Source organism: Cryptomeria japonica, chromosome 3 (assembly GCF_030272615.1).
Source record: "Cryptomeria japonica chromosome 3, Sugi_1.0, whole genome shotgun sequence".
In the NCBI taxonomy this organism is placed as follows: domain Eukaryota; kingdom Viridiplantae; phylum Streptophyta; class Pinopsida; order Cupressales; family Cupressaceae; genus Cryptomeria; species Cryptomeria japonica.
The window spans coordinates 317,408,719-317,418,400 of NC_081407.1; positions in this window are offsets into that span (position 1 = coordinate 317,408,719).

Below are 9,682 nucleotides of genomic sequence, written 5' to 3' on the forward strand. Positions count from 1 at the left end.
TAGGACAATTGTAGAAGCTGCCAAAGCCATGATTCTTGATCACAATCTAAATACCAATCTTTGGGCAGAAGCAACAAGCACTATTGTATATATACAAAATAGATGTCCTCACTCCCATCTTGAAGATAAAACCCCTAAGAAAGTCTTTACAAAAACAAATCCAGAAATTAGCCACCTTAGAATATTTGGGTGTCATGTCTATATTCATGTACCTAACGAGAAAAGATTAAATTTAGAGCCTTCTGGAAATAGGGGAATACTTGTAGGATATAGTGAAACCTCCAAGGCCTACAAAATCTATATATCTGGTCAGAGGAATATTGAACTAAGTAGAGATGTAATCTTTGAAGAAGACTTATCCTTCAAAAGAGCCCAAAGCTCAATAGAACCTGAAGTCTATATCCCCACCCCTAGAATAGAGGAAGACTTTGCTCCTGAGCTTCAGAGGGAGAGTCTTGAGGAAAATATAGGTGAAACTCAAAACCCACCTAGAGAAAACCTCAAGAAAAGACCACTATGGGCCACCAAAACTGTAGAAGAAGCTCAGAAGTATGCTGCTCCCTCAGGAACCTTCAGAGAAAGTAAAAGGCCTAACAAACTCGCCAACTATGTCACTCTCATGAATAATCTCTCAAAGGAAAAACCTACTAATGTATCAGATGTACTTAAAAATCAAGTATGGAAGAATGCCATGTCTAAGGAATACCAATCCATTATGAAAAATGATGTTTGGGAGATTATCCCCAGGCCAGCTGGGAAATCTATTGTCACCTCCAAATGGCTTGTTAATCATTTGCACGCTGACTATTATCGGTCAAACACGTTAACTATGTAAACACCGATTGTTATCGAGCTTATTAAAAGATTGCATACCAATTAGTATCAGTTCACTTGTTAATAGTATACACGTCGGTTAGTATCAGCTCACTTGTTATGATGTACACGTCGATTACTAACTTATATACATGCCGATTGGTATTTGGTAAAATGCGATTATGATTCTAAGAGGTGCGTTCAAGTAATATCTTGATCGATCATGTCTATTAGACATGACCGGTCAAGGTATTGCTTGATCCTCCTCATTAGCATATATATATATATATATATATATCAATCGATAATGATGAGAAGAATATTGAAATCGATAAATGCTCCTTCTCTATCTACATCAGACCAAACAATAATCAAATCCATTATATTAAGAAATAACATATACCTGAAAGAAGAAGAATAACCTTCAATATAACTTGCATCTTGAATTGAAAATCGAATAACATTTACAGTCTAGAGTGGGAGTGCTATTTGTTTCCCCATCAGGTATTACCTTCAAGTATTCTTTTTAGTTAGCATTCCAATGTACAAACAATACAGCTAAGTATGAATCTCTGTTATTTTGCTTAGAAATTCCTATAAGACATGGGATCAAGTTGTTAAGGGTTTATGGAGACTCTGAACTTGTAGTGTCTCAGATAAGGTCAAGATATGCATCTAAAAATGACAAGTTAAAAAGGTACAAGCATGTTGCTTGGGATGTCATTGAACACTTTGATGCATCTTCCATTGATTGGATTGAAAGGTCTAAGAACATTATGGAAGATTTTTTAGCTAATGTTGCATTAAAGAATGATGATGTAACATTGACTGGAGTTTCAATAATTGAGACAAAAGCCAGACTAGCCATCCCAGATAAAGTGTACAATTGGCAAGTTTTTGAGGATGATGAAGACATCCTTAGATTTGTACAATGCATAGAAGACTATGACGGTCAAAAGATTGATTGTAATGCATTGGTGGAAGTAGTAGATGGATAGGAAACCATTTTTGGAAGTGACATAGTGCAGCTAGAGACAAATGAAATACCTAGGGGACTAGTTGAACTAGAGGGTATGTTCAGTTACAGTGATGGTCACTTACATCAAGCATCATCTACAAAGTTGGAGGAATTGGATGAGGTGAACTTAGGGACAAAAGCATCCCCTAAGTTGGTGTATATTGGGAAGAACATGTCTCCCCATATTAGGACCAACCTCATTAACTTATTAAAAGGATATAAACATGTTTTTGCTTGGTCCTATGAGGACCTAAAGGCATATAGACAAGACTTATTTCAACATGAAATTCCTCTACATTCTGATTCAAAGCCTTTTCGACAGAAGAAAAGACCTATTAACCCCCTTTTGGAGACCGAAATGCAACAAGAATTAACCAAGTTGAGGGAAGGCGGGATCATAAAACCTATAAGACATTCTTCATGGGTATCCAACTTGGTCCCTGTCATAAAGAAGAATGGGGATATAAGGCTTTGTGTGGAATTTAGAAATTTGAATGTTGCTTCTCTAAAATAAAATTATTTTTCCCCAAATATGGAGGCTATGTTATAAAGGGTATCTGGTTGTGATTTATTATCAATGATGGATGGGTTCTCAAGTTATAATCAGGTATTAGTAAAGGAGTCTTAGCAATTTAAGTCTGCTTTTACTACCCCTTGGGGGACTTATGTGTATGCGAGAATGCCATTTGATCTAAAGAATGTTGGAGCTACTTTTCAGAGAGCAATGGATGTAGCTTTTAAGGAGTTTATCAACATCATAATGATTGTTTACCAGGATGATTTGATGTGTTTCTCAAAGAAGGCAGTTGATCACTACGGTCACTTGGAAAAGGTTTTTTGCAAGGCTCTGGAGTTTGGTGTATCCTTGAACCCGAAAAAATGTCATTTTGCAACAACTGAAGGAAAATTATTAGGGCATATTGTCTCCACAGAAGGGGTTAGAATAGACCCTGAAAGGATCGAAGCTATAAATAATGTACCTCAGCCAAAGAATGTTAAAGGGATTCAATCTTTCTTGGGCAAGGTGAATTTTGTTAGGAGATTTATAGATAACTTTTCTGAAATCGTTAAGCCTATTGTTAAATTACTTAAAAAGGATGCAAAGTTTTCTTGGGATGAAGAAGCTACACAAGCTTTTGACAAAATTAAGAAGGTTATTTAGGAAGGACTAGTCCTAAAATCACTTGATTACAGTAAGCCTTTCTCATTATTTTCTTTTTCATTTTATCACATAGTAGCAGTAGTTCTGCTTCAAAAGGATGATGAAGGATATGAACATCCAATTGCTTTCTATAGAAAATCTTTACAGGCTGCTGAGTTAAAGTATGAAATCATGGAAAAACAGGCGTATGCTCTAGTCAAGGTTGTTAAAGTATTTCATCCTTATCTGGTAAATGCCCAAATTGTAGCCTATGTACCACATGCAGTTGTCAAGGATATCATGTCCCAGTCTGAAGTAACTGGAAAAAGATGCAGATGGATAAGTAGAATACAAGAATTTGATCTTGAGATCAAAATCACAAAGCTGGTAAGAGGTCTAGGCTTAGCCAAGTTAATGACTGAGACAAACTTTAAGGATATTGACACAAATAATGTTGAGATTGAACAAGCTTTTGTAACCAGCATTGAGAGATAGCCATGGTATTCAGATCTGGTATACTTCTTGAAGAATGCCTTATGTCCAGAGGGTATGACACACGGCTAGAGGAGAACATTAAAGTTAAAATCATAGAAATATTTTCTTATTCAGAGAGACCTGTATTGGCGAAACAATGATGGGATGCTATTGGTTTGCCTGGACGAATTCTAAGCTGAGAAGGTTCTGAAAGAGATGCACAATGGGGTGTGTGGAGGCCACTATTCAGCTAAGACTACTGCTGGTAGGATAATCAGACCAGGGTATTATTGGCCAACTTTGTTCAAGGATGCTCATAAATATGTTAAAAAATATGATCCTTGTCAAAGGTTTTCTTCTAAACTAAGGTATGTTGGTGCTTTGCCTTTGAATTTTGTTACAGTTGAAGCCCCTTTTGTTCAACGGGGCATTGATTTTATTGGAGAGATAATAGAAAAATCAAGCAGAGGTCACAGATGGATTCTGATGGCTACAGACTATATCACCAAGTGGATTGAAGCCATACCTACCAAACAGGCCAATAGTAAGGTAGTCATTAATTTTTTTATGGATAATATAGTGACAAAGTTTGGTGTGCCAGCTAAAATAGTCATGGACAACACTATGTGCTTCAGGTCTGAGGATTTTGCAGAGTTCTATGCTAATTATGGGATTATTATGTCATACTCTTCACCCTACCACCCACAAGGAAACGACCAGGTTGAATCGAGTAATAAAAGTTTCCTCAACATCATCAAGAAGATCCTAGAGGAAAATAAAAGGTCCTGGGATCAAAAGCTCAGATTAGCTTTATGGGTTGACAAGGTGACTATAAAAAGGCCATTGGTATATCCCCTTTTGAGATAGTTTATGGAGTGAAAGCTAAGTTACCTGTGAATAATTTGCTTCTAGTTTACCATTTTTTGTAGATTGAAGAAAAAGAAATGTATGAACCCATGGAAGAAAGAATGGTTCAGTTGGTAGAGCTAGAGGAAATGAGGACTACAGCCCATAAAAAGAATATGGAACTTCAATTATAGTCGAAGTACCTTTTTGATAAAAGGACTAGTGCAAGAAAGTTCCAGATTGATGACATGGTGTTGTAGTGGAATGCAAAAGACCAAGACAAAGGCAAGCATAATAAATTTGAATCACTATGGATAGGCCCTTTAATTGTTTGTGATATCAATGGAAAGGATTCATACTTCTTGCAAAGAATGAATGGCGAAGTACAGGAATTTCTAGTGCATGGACAATTCCTGAAATATTACTTCTCTTGATCTATTTCAGTCCATGCACAGTAGCGGTAGGCTGTATATATTTTAGGTTTGCTTTCGTTAGGGTTTTGTTGGTCTGCATTCTAGAGTTTTTGTTAGATTCTTGTGTTGGTCTTGCATCCAACCATCCCCAATCAGAGCCATTGTTGGTGCTTATAAAACTTGAGGGTTTAGGGTTTTTTTTTTTTCATGAAAAAATTTAGAAAAATTAAACCTTTGTAGTGCATTATTGTAATTCATATTGTGTTGGCATTTTTGATGATTATGTTGTGATTGTCATTGATGGACACACACTTGCTTTGAGATCACTTTTTGTATGTATGAGGTATGCTCAACCGGTACTTGTTCCAAACCGGTATCATGTATTTGTCTTTAAACTATCGGTGTTTTGCAGAAAGTGTCTACCGATCTCAAGCAACACAAAGACCCAAGCGACATGTAGACCTCAAGCGGTTCGAGGATCTCAAGTGGAGCAGAGCAAAGGAACTAAAGTGGCAATTATCATATTCCCAATCTTCTTTTTGGCAAACTGGTAATTGGTGAAAGTGTGAACCAAGAATCAGTTTAATGTTTGAACCAGTATTACTCCGAGTTCCAAACCGGTAACCGGTATTTTGTATGAACCGGTAATACTCTATGATGAGTTATTATTCACCGTTTGTTTGGTGGTGCCGACACTCTGGCGGTGCTTTTGTGTCATGTTACCAAATATGTCTAGATACACTGAACCTAGGAACTTGCAATGTAATCCTATTGGACCGACATGAAATCAGATTCCTTTATAAGGACATCATGTCTAGGGTTTTAGGTGTTGCTAGGTTTTTTAATCTTGCATGAGTTTTGTATGAGCAATATAGGAGAGAAGAGGTAGTCTGTGTGAAGTAACAGATTGTGAAGTGTCTGAAGACTGAAGTAATGCAAAATGCATTAACAATGAGCTTTCATGGATCTAACCAAGCATTCTGTGCTAGTATATAGATCACTCACTTGTTGATTACTTACATCTTCGACAAGTCTCAAGACCCTTAACCAGGTAGGCCTAGCAAAGCCTTTGTAAATCCTCTAACAAGGTGGTTCACATTATGGATCTTAAATCCTCTCACAAGGTAGTCTTTAATTAGACTTATCTCCTAATAGAGATTGAGATTCCTAACAGGATTTGTTCTGGTAAAGAACATTGTATGACCTTAACCGGTCTGGTTACTATTTTGCAGATAGTTACTTGTGAGTTTCATCTCACCGTGGTTTTTCCCATTTGGGTTTCATGTCAAAATCTCTTTTGTTATGGTTATTGTGCTTCTGTGGGTGAATGCCTTATTTGTTGTTTGGTTTGCATATGTGTTAACCGATTTGTTTGTACGACTACTTTATCAGTTTACAGCTAGACTGTTTAAGTGTTTGAGTTCAGTATTTTTTGGTATACTAATTCACCCCCCCCCCCCCCTTCTTAGTATTCATCATATTGAACTTGAACCCTTGAACCTTTTGGGTTCAAGGTTCAAGGTTCAACCATTTCTCTTGTGTGAGTTGTGGCTTTGTAATGTTTTTTAGTAAGCAAGTGAGAATGCATTATGTCATTTTTGAACCATTTGCAAATCGGTTCAAGGTTCAAGCTATTGGGACTCATAAAAATTTGAGTATTTTGGGAGGCCCATTTCAAAATTTTGCATGTGCACTTCCTCCTGGCGTGTTTCTGGTAGTTTGAATTTTTGCCTTATCAACAAGACCTACCCCGATTGGCAGGAGTCACCCCGATGAGGTCGCAGGCGATGTGTGTGGTGTATTCAGGTACCAAGTGGAGCGGTTTCATGCTATCCATTTTATCTCATTAATACAACAGCTGGTGTGCACACCTTTTGCCTGATTTTGAACTTTATACCTACACACTATTTCAACAAAAGTAAAATCATGAGACAAATCACTATAAAGGCCTTCCCACAAGCTTCCATACATTTCACTATCCCAATCAACTCTATCCTTTGCAAGGGCATCATCATGCTGAATTTCAAAAATAAAGCATTCATTTTCACCATTATAGTTCTCATCAGCACATGCCTTGTTATCATTTAAATTCATAGAATGAGGGACATTAATAACCGGTTGATACAAACAAGGAACATGGACATTTTTGTCTAGATGTGGTACGTCACTATGCTAATCACACTTTATATTATCCTTGTTCATCAAACTCAATACGTCAGCATTCTCAATATCCCATTCATGGAAAAGAATGCATACCTCTGGCTGAAGTAAATCCTCAGCTAAGTCTTTCTCATTCAGACTTACATCCACCTGAAAAACTTCCATTTGTGGTCTGAAATAATCATCACAGAGCCCATGCCTCTTATCTTCATCATGAAATATTTTTTTACAACACATGCTATTTGTTGTTAGCAACTTCATCAACATCAAGAATTTGTTCAACACAAGGGGAAATTTTAGCATTTTCATCAATGACATCGGCACTATGAACATTTATATCAAAGGCAAAGAACTCAATATCTTTTTCAAGCATACCATCAACATTCACATCCTCTTCATAGTATGTCAAACCTTGAAAACATTCAAATACAGGTTCATTTAAATCTGAAAATGAATCATCATCTGCATTTTTACATATATTTTTTATCTTCAAAAATACTTTCATTTTCATATTCATGACTGAGATATATAACTTGATCTCCTCTTATATCATCTTCACAAGATGAATAATAAGAATTTTCATAGGTATCCTCAGCTGCATGACTGGCATTCATTTGCTGATCACAAGAAAAGGAATAACTTGTGTCAAGATCATTCCTATTCTGAAATTGATCTTCATTGTTCATTTGTATATCTTCAAAGTGCTGAAAATCGAACTCATTGTCCTCATAATCAGCAGCATTTGGTGATATCTCAGTATTTGGTACTTCAACATCAAATACATTAGCAGCATGTAAGGACCGATAGTCATCATCATCATTGTTTTCATTATCATTATCCTTGGGAGATGCATGATTAACTTCATAATTTCCAACCACATAATTATCATAACCGACATACAAATCAAATGGTGCATATCCTTTATATATATATATATATATATATATATATATATATATATGTATGTATGTATGTATGTATGTATGTATGTATGTATGTATGTATGTATGTATGTATGTATGTATGTATGTATGTATGTATGTATGTATGTAACAACATTATCAAAAAAATTCCCATTGATTATTCCATCACTACTGTAAGAGACAACCGACATTGACAACAAAGATTCTTGGCAAAAAATGTTTTGCATAGCTTCACATTTACCTTCACCATTGAAGATGTTTTGACAAGAAGCAGTAGCAGACGAAAATCTATGCAAATCCCAAATTTTAAATTATTTTCAATGTCCCTAGCTGTGTTAAAAGCTTCATGCAAAGTTTTGGGTTCCTTGTCTCTTAATAGGAAACCCATCTTCTTGTGAAAAGCACTCATGTATATCTCCAAACATGCTCCATCACTAAACTTATACTTGCTAGAAATATTAGACAATGTTTGTGAAAACCTGATATTAAATGCTGGAAACTTCAGCAAAATAGATATGCAAATAAATTTGTGATTCCTCTTTTTCCCTCTTTACTAGTGTTGTTCACTTAATGGGAAAACCATTTTACTCATTCAAATTTTCAGAAGAAAATATTTTGCATTGAAACTTCTGAAAGTACCTGGATAAATGCAGTTGTTGTTCACTTTACTTCTGGCTAAAGATATGAAGGGGACCTCCACATCTCAGGTTCATTCCTATAGAGTCACCACCTCCCTGCGGAGGAATAAAATTTAAACCACTGATCTTCACTCTGAAAAACTTTCAGATTTCTGGGTCACACCACACACCAGAGTCACATAATATTGTTTTTAAATTTCACTACAACAAATTTTACAAGACACTTTCGAATCTGAAAAATGACTTTCAAATTTCTAAACTTCTAAGACTCTTCCCCAAATGAATTTTTGCCAGACTCATGGGTTTGTCTACAATCAACAAGGTGAATACAAATTCTCTCAACCTTACTGAAAATGCAATTACAAGACACTCTCATTTCCTAGCAGATTCGCCATTTTTGTTGTTCTCAAAAAATGAGAGACCCAAGTTCACTTGCAATTGATCTATGAAATTGCCAATTTCAATCTATGAAGAACCTCGGGACTTGGACAACATAACATAGGATCCTAATGATCCTCCTGCACTTCAGGTTCTTCTAGACCTAGGGGGACACCCTTTGATGCATTAAATACAACCAGTTACAGACATATGGTAGCATCAACAATAAGTAGAGAAATATCATTCCACAAGCTCAACAAATTAGAAAATACTTCAGGTTGGCTAGATCTGTACAAGCAATAGATGAATAAGAGCTTCAAATGAATAAGACACAACCCCCAAACATGAAGGGAAATAGATTTCTTTAAAATTTATATGCTTCTGAAAATATCCCCAAATTCTTCAAAGACCAGTGCCTTGTTCATTGGGTATGGAGTCACACACGAAACTGCAAATATGTTTTCATTACAAAATATTCCTGCATCAATACCTCATACCAATGCATTACTCAACTCATTCACAAAATCATCAGACCTTAGATACATATTCTATTATTTATGATTGATTACAGAATTTAAACTCTTCACTGAAGAATGCCTACAAACAATCACAACAATCTCCTTGAGATGACAAATTCCAGCCTCCTACTCATGCCTTACACAAGTAGAACTTGCAACTAGGATACAATCTGCAATACTGAAATGCAACTCTATACCCTTAAAAGACCCATAAAATTTTACAAACTTGGAAAAGAAATTCAGAACTGGAAACACAGAATTCTGGAGCCTTCTCACAAAAATCCTAGAACCCTTACAAATGAGAAGAATATAGAATATAAAGAGGAGGGAAAAGATCAGATTTGCATCACCATTTGCCAA